The sequence below is a fragment of the Zea mays genome, chromosome 10, assembly GCF_902167145.1.
Source record: "Zea mays cultivar B73 chromosome 10, Zm-B73-REFERENCE-NAM-5.0, whole genome shotgun sequence".
Lineage (NCBI taxonomy): Eukaryota > Viridiplantae > Streptophyta > Magnoliopsida > Poales > Poaceae > Zea > Zea mays.
In genome coordinates this window covers 28918378-28933288 of record NC_050105.1, presented here as the reverse complement: position 1 = coordinate 28933288, position 14911 = coordinate 28918378, and the positions used below count along the sequence as shown (strand labels likewise).

Sequence of the window (14911 nt, the reverse complement as noted above, 5' to 3'; positions counted from 1 at the left end):
GAAGTCTCCCCTTCCTCAAAACACTTCGCGGTGCGAAAGACTTCGCCTGGGGGCCGGAGCAAGCAGCGGCCTTCGCCTCACTAAAACAGTACTTGTCGGAGCTGGCCATCCTCACAAGCCCCGACTCCTCGCTCCCCCTATTGCTCTATGTCGCGGCTTCGCCGCACGCGGTCAGCGCGGCACTAGTGCAGGAGCAGACTGTTGAAGGCACAGTCAGACAGTGCCCTGTTTACTATGTCTCCGAAGTCCTGACACCGTCCAAATGCAACATGACAGAGCTGGAGAAGATCGCCTACGCAGTTGTTATGTCCTCGCGCAAACTGCGCCATTACTTTGAAGCATTCAAGGTCCGAGTCACCTCAGACAGGGGGCTCGGCGAACTATTCAGAAACCCGGAGGCATCGGTGAGGATTGCTAAGTGGGCAGCCGAACTCTCCGGCTACCACATCAGCTTCGAGCCCAGGACAGCCATCAAGTCACAAGTCCTGGCAGACTTCGTCGTCGACTGGACTGGGCCAAAAACACAGCCGGACCCGTCGATAGAGAAGGTTTGGACCATCCATTGCGACGGCGCATGGTGCCATGCGGGGGCAGGCGTCGCTGCAGTCGTCACCTCACCAGCCGGAGTCAAACACAGATATGCAGCACGCCTCAGCTTCGCTCTGGAATCCGACAGATGCACAAACAATATCGCAGAGTATGAAGCGGTTATCCTCGGCCTCCGCAAGCTAAGGGCCCTCGGAGTCACCACATGTATCATCAAGACAGACTCCAAGATAGTTGCCGGCCAGATCGAGAAAGACTATGCAGCAAAGGACCCCGCGCTCATGCAATACCTCGCGGCTATCCGAAGTCTCGAGAGACAGTTCAAGGGATTCACCTTGCAGCATGTGGATAGGGCCAAGAACGAGGAGGCCGATGCATTGGCCAAGGCTGCCGCCAGGGGCGAGCCCTTGCCCTCCGACGTGTTCTTTCACACCATCGGCACGCCTGCCGTCCGGAGCCCCGAAGGGCTCCAAATAACCAATGATAGCGAGGGCCACCGCATAGTCAACCTAATCATGACCGAAGACTAGCGGGCACCAATAACCCTGTTCCTACAGGGGTACTATCATCCAACCGACGTCAGCGAGGCCAAGCGCCTCAGACATCGAAGCCGGGACTTCGCGCTGATCGAGGGCCAGCTCTACAAGAAAGGGGTCAGTCAGCCAATGCTTAAGTGCGTCACCGAAACCGAAGGCATGCAGATCCTACGTGAAGTCCACAGTGGCACGTGCGGCTCGCACGCAGGGCCAAGGGCCCTAGCTGCCAAGGTGATCTGCCAAGGATTTTACTGGCCCGCAATGATCTGCGCCGCAAATCGGGTCTCAAGGTTCTGCGAAGCCTGCCAGAAGTTCTCTCCTCGGTTAGGCAACCCCTCGCAGTATACAAAGCTGATTGCCCATACATGGCCTCTCCAGCGCTGGGGCCTGGACATTGTCGGGCCCCTGCCCACCGCTTAGGGGAACCTTAAGTTCGCCTTCGTAGCCGTCGAATACTTCACCAAATGGATCGAAGCGAGGGCTGTTTCTACAATAACATCAAAGACTGCCCAGAAATTCTTCTGGCAAAACATTGTTTGCCGCTTCGGAGTACCGTCCGAGCTAACAGTTGACAATGGCAAGCAGTTTGACAGCCAAGATTTCAAGGATTTTTGTTTTTCCATCGGCACCAAGCTTGCCTTCGCTTCAGTCTATCATCCGCAGTCCAACGGGGTCGTGGAGCGCGCCAATGGGAAAATCTTCACAGCTGTCAAGAAAATGCTCCTCGATGAAAAAAAAGGCAGATGGACCGATTTATTACCTGAGGCAGTCTGGGCGCTAAACACAACTGAGTGCAGGGCGACTGGGTTCACTCCTTTCCGCCTTCTATACGGATCGGAGGCCATGACCCCGCAAGAAATAAAGCATGGGTCCCCGCGTACAGTTCCGTCAGCCGTCCCCGACGTGGACGAGCCAACTTCAAAAGATCTTATTGACGGAGACCGGGTCTTCGCCCTACAGGCCCTAAACAAATACCAAGCCCAGACCAAAGCATGGCGCGACCACGCAGTCATCCCGAGAGAGTTCAGCAAAGGGGACCTCGTACTCGTCCGAACAGCTCGGACGGAGTCCAGGGGAAAGCTGGAGCCCAAGTGGGAGGGCCCCTTCATAGTCAAGACAAAAGCATCCCCCAGCGCCTACAGGCTCACAACGCCAAACGGCGAGGACCTGGAGCACTCCTGGAACATCGACAACCTCCGCAAATTTTTTGTCTGACTAATCGGGGCTGATTTCGCCCTTGTAATTCGCCAAAAAACAATCTTGTACCGGCCCGCACTCTTTTCCTCCTGGGGGGTGAGGTTTTTAACGAGGCGGAGCCATGTAATATATGTGCGAAAAATCCCCCGCAAAAACATGCGTCGAAAACAGACCGCGACGACGGCCTTCGATATTCGACCAATCCGAGGTCACCGCGAGGCTAAGCGCTAGCCACCCTCGCGTGCGACAAATCCGCGCAGAAGTCGCCTAAGGGTGCAGCCGGACTAAGCACAACAAGTGCGAAAAAAATCTGATGTCTATCACGAAGACTATCCGCGCAGAAGTCGCCTAAGGGTGCAGCCGGACTAAGCACAACAAGTGCGAAAAAAATCTGATGTCTATCGCGAAGACTATCCGCGCAGAAGTCGCCTAAGGGTGCAGCCGGACTAAGCACAACAAGTGCGAAAAAAAATCTAATGTCTATCGCGAAGACTATCCGCGCAGAAGTCGCCTAAGGGTGCAGCCGGACTAAGCACAACAAGTGCGAAAAAAAAATCTAATGTCTATCGCGAAGACTATCCGCGCAGAAGTCGCCTAAGGGTGCAGCCGGACTAAGCACAACAAGTGCGAGAAAACCCGAAGTCTATCGCAAAGACTCCGCGCAGAAGCCGCCTAAGGGTGCAGCCGGACTAAGCACAACAAGTGCGAAGAAAGCCCGAAGTCTATCGCAAAGACTCCGCGTAGAAGCCGCCTAAGGGCGCAGCCGAACCAGTACAACAAAAGCAGAAACGACAGCATCAAACCGTCTGCGCTAAGACCGACTATAATTACACCAGCATAGCAAAACCAAACCATACAAAGTACACAACGCCCTCGCAGGCACAGGCACGCGAGGGCACACAACTTCATCTTACAAGCCTTTACACATATATAAGCGAGGGCGCCACACTCTACATCGGCTCAACCTTAGGAATAATTCCCATCTCCCTATAATTAAATAACATTATCCTAAGCTCCTCACCCGCAAAAAGACTTCGCAGTTCCCCTTCCCCTGTACCCGCGGCGGCCGGCAAAGACAACAGCTCCTGCCGACCAGCCCCACTCACGCGAAGCCGAGCCCCTTCCTCCGCACTAACCCTACGCTTTGCAACCGCCCTTCGCCCTCGGCGCCCGGTGTTAGGACCTGGCACGTCTGGCGCGTCCGCGGCGTGTGGCGAAGCCTCCGCCGCAGCCATGTCCAAGGCCGCAAAATAATCCAAGTCCTCCTCCCACGACTCCTCAGTCCACTCAACCGAGCTCCCAGAGTCAGTAAAATCAAAAAACTCAGATACAGACCCACCATATTCATTCCCACCTTCCGCGGTCGAAGCCGCCAAAAACTCAGTAGTAGCGGTTGCGTGCGCAGGCCCAAAATCTTGAACCTGCACAGCAACCAAAGTTCAGCACAGCATCCAAAAATTCCCCAACCCTAAACAACCACTACGCTACCTGCGAAGGCCCTGACGCTGCGGCAGCCTCCGCCGTTGGTTCTGCCGCTGCCTCCGCCGTTGTTTCCGCCGCCACCGCCGCGGGATCTTCAGCACTCGGCACAGCAGCTGCGGGGGCATCAGGGGCGCCTTCGGCCACCTTCGGGGGCAGGTCTTCGCCGGCCGCAGCGGATGTGGAGGCAGCCGTCGCGATCGCTGCGGTCTCCGGGGTTGGCTCCAGGGCGACCCCAGTCACAGCCTCCGCAAGGGTCGGCTCCGGGTCTGGCAGCGCGCTGTTCAGAGCCCCGAAGTCGTCCACCCGCTCGCCGCGCTCCGCCTAGGACAAGACACACAAATTCAGCAAACACACGCACAGCCCGCATACAGCAAACGCCAAGCAAACAACAACGTTACCTGAGCCCTCGCAGTCTCGGCCCGCTCCCTGACCACCTCACAACCATGCAGACCCCACATCCGGTCGTAGAGGGCCCCGGCAGATTCCTTCACAACGGGGTCTTCGACCTTATAGACATCTCGCTCAAAATCTTCATCTGCCTGGTCGAAGACCTCGAAGTGTCGGCACCCTTCGCGGGAGAGTGCGTTCATCGCCCCCTCGCAGGTGACCAGGGAAGCGTACGACATCAACCCCCCCACAACAGTGGGGAGTTCCTGCAGCTCCTCCTGCACCCATTGCAGACAACGAAGCCCGGGCTCTCGGTCCGGCACCTCGAAGTCGCCGGTCCGCGCGCCCAGCTCGCGATATGTATCCATAAGCTGAGCGCGCGTCCGTTCAGCCTCCGCACGCATCGCGGCCTCGGCCCCCTTCGCGCGGCTCTCCAGGGCGGTAATCCGCTCTTGCAGATGTTCGGCGAGCTCCTTGGCAAGATTGCCCTCCGCCCGCGCCAGTTTGGCCTCCGCCTGCGCAGCCTGCTCTTTAGCTACGGCCTCGTTTGCCTCCCTCCTCTCCGCCGCCAGTTGGCGCCGGAGGTCGGCCTTCTCCCTCTCCAGGGCGGCCACCCTGTCCGTCAGCTTACGGCACTTGCTGTCGGAGGCCGATTTCTCACGGACAGCGTCAGCATGTTGTGTCCGAAGTCTCTCGACTTCGGCGGACACAGCTGCCGTGAGGGCCCTCGATGCAGTACGGCTGGCGAAGTCAGCCACCTGCAGAGCACACGTAAGGCCGTTGCCCCAAAAGAAAGAGGTGGGGGGAGAGTATAGCTCAGCGGACCTGACTCAGTGCCTCTGTCGCCTGACTCAGCGCCTCCGTCACTCCCTTCAGCCGGCGGGTCGCTGCGCCCGCCTCGTCCCTGACCACCGCGAGGGCCGACACCTCGCCTCCGGCGCCAAGGGCCTCGCCCCTCGCCCTCGGCACTATGGCCGCCGTCGCGATCTCCACGCCAGGCGCAACCATAGCAAGCTGGCCCTCGTCCGACCCTGCAACGCATCTTCGAATTAAAAAATATATATATATAATAATAATAGGCCAACGACTTACCACCAAGATAGTCGTCTACAGTAATATCGGTGCCGAAGTCGGCAACGCGCTTGCCCGACAACGACAACGCTCGGGCCGCCTTCGAAGCCTCCGCCACTCCGCTGGCCGGCGGCACCACCTTCGTTGACTTGGAGCCTCCAGCGCCCGCCGTTGCCTCCGGCGCCTTGCTAGGTGCAGAGGCGCCCGCCTTCACCGCCAGCGGCGGCTTGCCTCCGCCGGAGGCCGCAGCCTTCGCAGCCCCCTGCTGCCTCTTCGGCCTAGCTTCATGCAGCCTGACAGTCGCCTGGCGTTTTTGCGCCGCGCCTTGGCGATCCTTGTCCATCACTGCCCACACAACAGCACCGATATTCCGCCCGTAAGGAAAAACTCTCCACTGACGAACCATACGAGATGTAAAACAGTCCTCGCCAGCCGCGCAGGGGATAGGAACATTCCTAGCCTAGGCCAGCAACCCCCCGGTAACCCTCAGCATCCGAGCCGAAGACTCCCGGAGCTCGGGCGAAGACATCCTTTCCCCCGGGGCCGCACACGTCCTCATTAACTCTCTAGCAAAACTATCAGACACCCCAAGTCCTCCCATCGCAGTACCTAATTTTCTCTTTTTTGAGGAAGGGGCGGCCGCCAGCGCAGGGTCGCCTCCAGTCTCCACCGCCGGTTTCTTCCCGCGGCGGTCCGCTTCGTCTTGACCAGGATAGCCATCGTACGGCAATTGATTTAATTCGAAGACCCTGTTCAAACGGTCATTTGACCCGCGGATATCAAAGCTGCGCTGGCCTTCCGTCCTCGGCACGTAACGCCCCACGAGCCGCACCGCCCCGTCCTCCGCATCGCGCACAAACGCGGCCGGGTCGCGGTTTCGCAGATTCAGTGCGAAGGCAGGGCTTCGCACCACCCTTCCTCCGTGAAAAGGCATCTGGCGAGGGCACACTTCGCCCAGCGCCCAGCCGTACGCCAAGGGCCACACCCCGTACGCCACGAACTCTTCAACTAAATCACGCCCACTGCTCTGACCGGCGGCGCACCGAAGGGCCCCTTCGTCTGCATCTTCCTCTGCCACTTCAAAGGGCGGATACGCAGAGTAATAATGAGAGCACATCTCAGACACAGGGAGTCCTTCATGGCCTTCGACAGTAGCCTCAGCAACGTAAAACCAAAATTCATTCCAATTGCCCCACTTGTTGCGGGCGCACGAAACCAACTCCACTACTTGCATTGTGGTCTTGCCGGTCTTCGGCGTGAATGTGCATGACCCGAACTGGGCGACTTCGTCCCCAATCATCCTATTTTGCCAATCCAAACAATAATACTTCGCAAAAACTTCAACCGACGGCTGTCCGCCGTACGAAGTCGTCGCCCAGACATACTTCGCCAGTGCCACCACGACATTCGGTGTCAACTGATGTATTTGAACGTTGAATCTACGCAGGACTTCGCCAACAAACCGGTGCGCAGGCAAGCGGAGACCGGCGGCGAAGAACGCCTCGAAAACGACCAATTCACCCTCCAGCTCGGGGACTTCCTCCGTCCCCGGAGCACGAGCAACTCCGCCGCCAAAGTAGCCCAATCGCTGCATATCTTCAACGCGGGCTGACGTCATCTGTGACACACCAAAATCAACAGAGTCGCCGGCGCGCAACTCCTCCACCATCAAGCTACTCAACGTCTCCTCAGACGAGGCGGCGGCCGGCGGCGTAGTAGCAGCGGAAGAAGAGGAAGACGGCATTGCTACGTACCGTCGGCGGCGGCGGGCGGTCTGCTTCACTCGAGCCAGAACTCCGGCGAGCAAGAGGACAGCGGAAGAAGAGGAGCAGCAAGACGGCGGGCGGCTAGGGTTTTCACGGAGCGCGGAAGGCAAAGTTCAAACAGCGCCAACCCCCGCCCCCTTTTATAGGCAGGGCGCGGCTCTTCGGGAAACCCGCAATCCGACAGGGCGTGACGCTTCGGGAAACCCGCAATCCAACAGTACGCCGTCCATCAACGGTCACATCAAAAACCCCCGCGTAACCACTTCGAGCGAGGGCAGCGTCTCCACCATCTAGCGACGTCTTCGACACCAGGTGACTTTGTCGAACTGGTCCCTCGGAGGGCAAATGTTGGGGCGAAGGCAAAGACGCCACCCTTCGCTCGAGGCCCTCGCTGATAACCGCTGGTCAGACAGAGACAGAACAGGCAGGGACACCCTTCGCTCGATTCAGCACCAGACGAAGACCGGCGACGAAGTCATCCCGCAGCGCGGCCTCGTTCAGCTCTGAGGCCCACGTGTGATCCGGCCCATTGTAACGGGCCCTGCGTGGCCGCCTTTGTGTTACGGGCCTAATCTGTAAAGGCATGCTTGTAATTATAGCTTGTAACTCTGCTTTATGGGAATATTCTGGGGATAAACTAGGTGTCTGAGGGCATATGCGTCCTTAACACAAGGCGCCGGACACTCAGATACCTATAAATACTCCCGCACAGTGCCCGTGAGGGGCTAGATTAACAGAGCTATTGCCCCCGAGCACGCAACCCTGTTGTCACCACTGTTCACTCTTGTTGGCTTCTTTGCTGCTGAGAGCAAGTTCCAACATTAATAATTTCTTGTGTCTGAATTCGTGTTAGACACGTGCCGTGCGTATCCACTTTTTGAAAAAAAAAGTAAAAAACCCCGAAAGTTTCCACCCAGGTTAGTAAAAAGTGTAGCCGGCGGCATGCTTTTGTGAAGAATCCGGCGGCGGAAAGCAAACCTGTGCCCACCGATTCGATTTTTGTGTAGTACCGAAACCAATATAAATTTGCTGAAGTCCCCGTGTGACTTTTGTACTTGGCTTTTGCAACACCACCGGCTCGCTGCTGCTTCTACTTGCAAAGTGGACAAGGGACGGCGTTGTCTATACCGTTGCGATTCGTTTGTACCCATGTGTTCAGGTCTCCATCAGACGGGGACATTGTTTTTGTTTGGAAACAGGGACACGGGCGATGGAACGAATCCGAGCCAGGCAAGGAACGGAAGGCCAGGACGCGCAGCCAATCCACTCCCGGCCCCGTCGGCGAGATCTGGCCGCCACAACGCCGAGGCACGGATATCCTGGCCTGCGTGGGCACGGTGTATAGGCTTGCCCTGACGGACCTGCCCTTCTCTCTCTCCATCGGTATATGAAATGCCATCAGCTGCGCATTGCGATTTCAGTCTAGGCATCCCTAGGTGTGCTGCTGTTCTCATCTATTGGTTTTCCATTCCCATCGTAACAATGCTCCTTTTTTTTCTCTTCCTAATTAATAACAAAAGAGAGGGGCATGCTAGATTTTTCTAGGTGATACGCACCTACATTGCTCACACATGTCTTGTTTATTAAAACGATGGCAGGTGTTGGATCGTCGGCGGCGGCGGCGGCGTAGAAAATAAAACCTGCAGATTGCGATAGTTGTGCTTTGGAACAGCCTCTTGTCCTCCGACATTGTACTACGTGACAGGCGAAAGCCTCTGTTATTATTCTTTCCATTTCATGTGGAGGTTAACTTGAAAACGATGCGTACGCGATTTTACTATTTTCCAATCCGAGGTGATGCAAACAGACAACCATGTTAATATGCCAAGTGTTAATATGCCAAGTGTCTAATGTTAATATTTAGGGTTAGTTTGGGAAATTAGAAAAATGAAAATCCATTGAAAAAATAAGGTTATCAAACTAGTCTTTAAAGAGAGACATTTTCATCCTGACCAAATCGGAAAAAAATACAAGAACATACATTGCGGGAGTAGCTATTTTAGCTTCAACTCCATAAGAGCTCCACTGATGGAGATAAGGGGGTGTTGGAAGCAAAGTATTTTTTGGAGTTTCGACATAAAACCATAGTATTTTTTTTCTGTTTTGAATACCATGGTTTTGTAAATACCATGATATTTTTGGAGTATTCGAAACTCTACTCTAACCCAAAGTTTTTGTCTATAACTAGCCTTGCACATGAATACTAAAGACTATAATTTCATATACTTTGTCTCCAAACATTCATTACTAAGAGTGATGTAAAAAATACTACGATTGTGTCATGACATTTTAAAACCGTAGTGTCGTGGTTTCGAAAACCAGGGGCAGTAAGATTTGTGTTCAGTGGGGATGTTAGCATGGACTCACTCCGAATAGTGAATCACTAGGACTCGAAAAAAGAACTTGGGACATAGGTTTATACTGGTTTGGGTTCGCACTCTAGTCCAGTGTAGTGTTGATCGTAGTATTGAAATGGGCGGTGTTACAACTGGTGTGCTTGTGTGCCTGTCCTCCAGAGAGGAAGAGGGTCCTCCCCTTTTATATCCAAGGGTCAGAGCTTACATTATTCCCTCTTCAGAGAGAGAGGAAGTCTTTCATCGTTGCCTAGGCCCCCTTCTCCTGGTCATTGCTCGAAGTAGCGTTTTCGAAATAGCACCGCCCGTTGTTCCCCTGTCCTTGCGACAGGTTCGTGGCTTACGTCCTTGTGGCGATGCATGGCAGGCGCCATGTCGCAAGCCCGGGACTCGACTGACACGACATGGTTCTCCTTTGTCTTTGTAGGCTCGGTGTTGTCCTTTCGTGCCTGTGGATTGGCTCATTCGATATGGTGTCCTGTCTTGTCGTTTCTGCCATGCCGGCCACTGTAGAGGTTCTGGTGCTGAGGTCTTCCCTGACAAAATAGTTGTGTCTGTGTCCTGTTCCCGGGCTCCTAGCATCACACACTATTGTGGTCGATGTATTCTTGTGGCTCTGGCTCAATGCTTAAACTTGCTTGGCAAGGGACTTGGTCGTCCGCTTCGTCCCGCAGACTTGCTCGGCGGGGGACTTTATTGAATCAACAAGAAGAAGTTAATTTAATGTTGCCAAGTGTGATAAAATATTTCACGAACTAGTGAAAAGTGGCAACATTAAAGTAACTCTTACTCTTCCTCCTCTAGATAAATTAAAGAGACATGCTTACTGTAAGTGGCATAATTCTTTTTCCCATGCCACCAATGATTCTAACGTTTTTCGTCGACAGATACAATTGGCTATAAATGAGGGCCGATTGAGTTTTCAGGAGATGCAAGTGGACACGCAACCATTTTATGTCTATATAATAGATCTAGCAAGAAAAAAGTCTTGGTTTGGCTAGAAGTGGCTGATAAAGGCAAAGGCAAAAATATCGTCATTGGTGATCCTCGCTGTCAAATATATCATGAGGAGTGGTTGCTCAGAAGGCTCTGGACAAGAAGACCAATAACACCGGAGGCGCCGGGGGGCAAGGACGATCAAACAGTCGATCAAAGCTTCCTGTCTCGCGCATCGCGGACGGTCCGACATCTGTGCCCGGACAGTCTGGAGCCCATGCGGACAATCCAGCGGACTCAGTCAAACGGTCTGGAAGTGACCAGAGGCCACAACGCCCACATAAAGCAAAAGGGGGTACACAATAGGGATGAAGTATAGATAAAGCACCAGGTCAGCTAATCAAAGCCAGTCCTACTTTTGATCAATTACTCTACAAATACGATAAGAAGGTTGTTCTATGTGATCGGCCAACAAAGCAACCCTGGTCGCCCGCTAAGACAAAACGATCGAATAAAATGGCCCAAAAGGCGACGTGGCAAGCATCACCTATCCATCCATCTCCACTGGTGCCATTTGAATTTCCTCCTCAATTTCCAATTTGGTATTTGAATTCAAATTTGATTTGTAGGTTTCTCACAGATTATATTGCACAAATAAAAGTGCTAGTTTAACGAGATATATTTATATATATATTATTTATATTTTATACTCTTTTCCTTTTCTTTTCTTTCCTTTCCCATTTCTATTTTCAAATCCTAATTTCAATTTAGGTGTTAATCCAAATTTCAACATTATTATATTTTTATTACTATTATTATTGTTATTATGAAATGCATAAACAAGTAAACTCCAACATGATGCATGGATTATTTATTATTCACTTTGAATATGTTTCTTAATAATTTTCATGAATAGAAGGCAATACACATAAAGATTTATCCCTCTCTTTTATATTCCACAAGTTGGGTATTACAAATCCTACCCCCTTAAAAAGAATCTTGGCCTCGAGATTAAGATGAACTAGAAAAGAGGTGGGAAAAATTCTATTCTTAGCTCTTCTTCTCTCTCCCAAGTAGCTTCTTCTTCACTATGATGACTCCATTGCACTTTGCATATCTTAATCACTTTACTCCTCGTGACACGACTCTAATTATCAAGGATCTTGATAGGGTATTCCGTATAAGTCAGATCATCCTGAACACTCAATTCATCCATAAGCAGTTGCTCATCGGGTACCCTGAGACACTTCTTCAACTAGGATACATGGAAGACATCATGTACATCCGCAAGATGGTCGGGTAATTCCAGTTGGTAGGCAACTTCCCCCACTCGCTTTAGGATTATGAAAGATCCAATGAAATGAGGGGATAACTTGCCTTTAACTTTAAACCTCCTGATACCCCAGATCAGTGACACCTTCAGATACACGTGATCACCCTCCTTAAACTCTAACTGCCTTCTCCGGGTATTTGCATAGCTTTTCTGTCTTGACTACACAGTTCTCAAGTTATCCCTTATTAATCTTACTTGTTCTTCTGCCTCTTATATAATTTCTGGCCCAAAGAACTGCCTTTCACCCGTTTGATCCCAATATAGCGGAGTCCTGCATTTTTTGCCATATAAAGCCTCAAATGGGGACATCTTCAAACTGGCCTGGTAGTTGTTATTTTAAGAGAACTCCACATAGGGTAAACTTTTATCCCAACTGCCACCATGTTTAAGAGCACATGCTCTTAACATATCTTATAGTACTTGGTTGGTTCTCTCGGTGTGCCCATCAGTTTGAGGATGGTAGGCCGAGCTGAAATTTAGTCTTGTATCCAAGAACTCATGCAACTTCTGCCAAAACTGAGAAGTAAACGGAGATCCTCGGTCTGACACGATCTTCTTAGGCACTCCGTGTAGATAAACTATCCAAGCCATGTATAACTCTGCTAGCCTAGCTCCCTAATATGTGTTCTTCACTAGGATAAAGTGGGCTACTTTAGTTAGCCTGTCCACAATCACACGTATAAAGTCATAACCAGTAGATGTGCGGGGTAGACCTACGATGAAGTCCATACCAATTTCTTCCCACTTCCACTCAGGTATCTTAAGCGGGTGCAGCAAATCGGCAGGCCTCTGATGTTCAGCTTTCACCCTCTAGCAAACATCACACAATGCTACATGCGAAGTAACATCCTTCTTTAGTCCATACAACCAATACTTCTGCTTCAGGTCCTAGTACATCTTGGTACTACCAGGGTGAATGGAATAGGTTGAGTCATGTGCTTCCTTCATTATGGTCTCACGGAGACTATCAATCTCAGGGACACAAATCCTGTTCTTGAACCAGATTGTGCCTTGATCATCCTCCATGAAGTCTAAACCCCTGCCTTCTGCCATAAGATCTCTGATCTCTTGAATCTTGGTATCACCAACCTGACCTTTACGTATTTCTTTTTCTAAGGTAGGTTTCACTTTGATGGTAATCCTTTCAGTATGAGCAACTATTCCCAGATTGAGCTTCTCAAAGTCTTCTACTAACTCACCAGGTAACTGGGCAACAATAGTTGCATGAACATGCTTCTTCCAACTCAAGGCATCCACAACCAGATTTGCCTTGCTCGGATGGTAATGAATCTCCAAGTCATAATCTTTGATGAGCTCCAACCATCGGCGTTGCCTAAGGTTGAGATCTTTCTGAGTGAAGATATACTTTAAGCTCTTATGATCGGTGTAGACTTGGCACTTAGTTCCCATTATATAATGCCTCCATATCTTGAGAGCATGCACTATGGCTGTCAGTTCTAAGTCATGAGTGGGGTAGTTCAACTCATGTTTCCGCAACTAGCGAGACACATAGGCAATGACATGTCCTTCTTGCATAAGGACACACCCTAAGCCCTGGCGGCACACATCACAATATATGTCAAATCCCTTCTGTAGATCTGGCATAATCAACACTGGGGGTGACATCAATCTTAACTTCAGTTGATTGAAACTATCTTGACATTCACAAGTCCACTTAAACTCCTTTCCCTTCTCCAATAGTAAGGGCATAGGCTTCGCTATCTTGGAGAATCCCTCAATAAATCGTCGATAATACCCTACGAGTCCCAAGAAGCTCTGAATCTCAGTAACCGAACTTGGTATCTTCCATCCCACTATCTCTCACTTTAGCAGGATCCATTGATATCCCTCCATTAGAGATGATGAGTCCAAGGAATGGTACTTCGTCAAGCCAGAACTCACACTTGCTATACTTGGCATAAAGTTAGTTATCCCTTAACTTCTGTAGCACCAATCACAGATGTTCCTCATGATCGCTATCATTCTTGGAATAAATAAGAATGTCATCGATGAATACCACGACGAACTTATCAAGATACTCCATGAACACCTTGTTCATCAGATTTATGAAGTAGGCTGGTGCATTAGTTAAGCCGAACGACATGACTGTGAACTCATATAGGCCATATCGGGTAGAGAAAGTCGTCTTGGGAATATCAGAAGGCCTGATCATTATTTGATGATAACCCGATCTGAGATCAATCTTAGAGAATACTCTGACACCTCTCATCTGATCGAATAAGTCTTCAATACGAGGTAAAGGATACTTGTTCTTAATTGTGACATCATTTAGTGATCTATAATCAACACACATCCTTTGTGAACCATCTTTCTTCTGTACAAACAGAACTGGTGCTCCCCAAGGTGAGGAACTCAAACAAAAGTACCCTGCCTTCTGTAACTCTGTTAATTGTTTCTTAAGTTCTTTTAGTTCTTCCACTGACATCCTATTGGCCTTTTTGAAATAGGAGCGGTTCTAGGTAAGAGATCAATGACGAATTCAACTTCCCTATCCGGTGGCATCCTGAGTAACTCCTCTAGAAAGACATCCAGGAACTCTCTAACCACACAGATGTTTCTGCCCACAAATTTTCCATCTATTAAATATATGGCGGGTCTGGTAGAGGGGGTTATGGTAATCATTACTTCAAATCTTTCTCCTTTTGGACTGGTGAGTTCTACGGTTCCCCTAACACAATGTATAACTGCCTTTGCTTTCCTTAACCATGACATACCAAGTATCAGATCTATACTGCTTTCTTCTAATACTATAGGCATAGACCAGAATTCCCTTCCCATGATTGTCAGTGTTAATCTCTTGGTCATATAGTTTGCTTCAATAGGCCCTTTAGGCGTTATTACTATCATGGGTTTTTGCATATTTTGAAGTGGTAACTCATTTGTGTTGACATAGCGAGCTGAAATGAAAGAATGTGTAGCTCCAGAATCAAATAATATAGCTGCAGGAATTGAATTAATGTAAAACATACCGATAGCGATACCAGCTCTATTAGCAGTAGCATCAGCACTGACTTGGTTGACTCTAGCAATGCTGAATCCCTTGCCACTTGCTGGAGTCTGTTGCTTGCCTTGGACATTGCTTCGAGCGGGTGTGTTGGTGATCCTCTTCAGACAAGCGTTGGCGTAGTGCCCAACCTCACCACACTTGAAGCAAGTAGTGACTGTACCCTGTCTCGTAGGTCTCGCCGGGGTGCCAGTGGGGGCAACCTGACGAGTGTGTGGAGTCTGTGGAGTCGCTTATGGTGTATACTGAGCCAGTCATTGCCCTCCTCTAGGACGAGC

At 50.9% G+C, this 14911-nt stretch overlaps 1 long non-coding RNA gene across 1 annotated transcript; it reads left to right on the top strand.

Moving 5' to 3' along the window:
• Positions 1-8036: 8036 nt before the first annotated feature.
• LOC103640987 (uncharacterized) lies at positions 8037-8807 on the top strand. Its single transcript, XR_559975.3, has 2 exons — positions 8037-8421; positions 8584-8807. It is a non-coding gene; the product is annotated as an uncharacterized lncRNA (long non-coding RNA).
• Positions 8808-14911: the final 6104 nt, after the last annotated feature.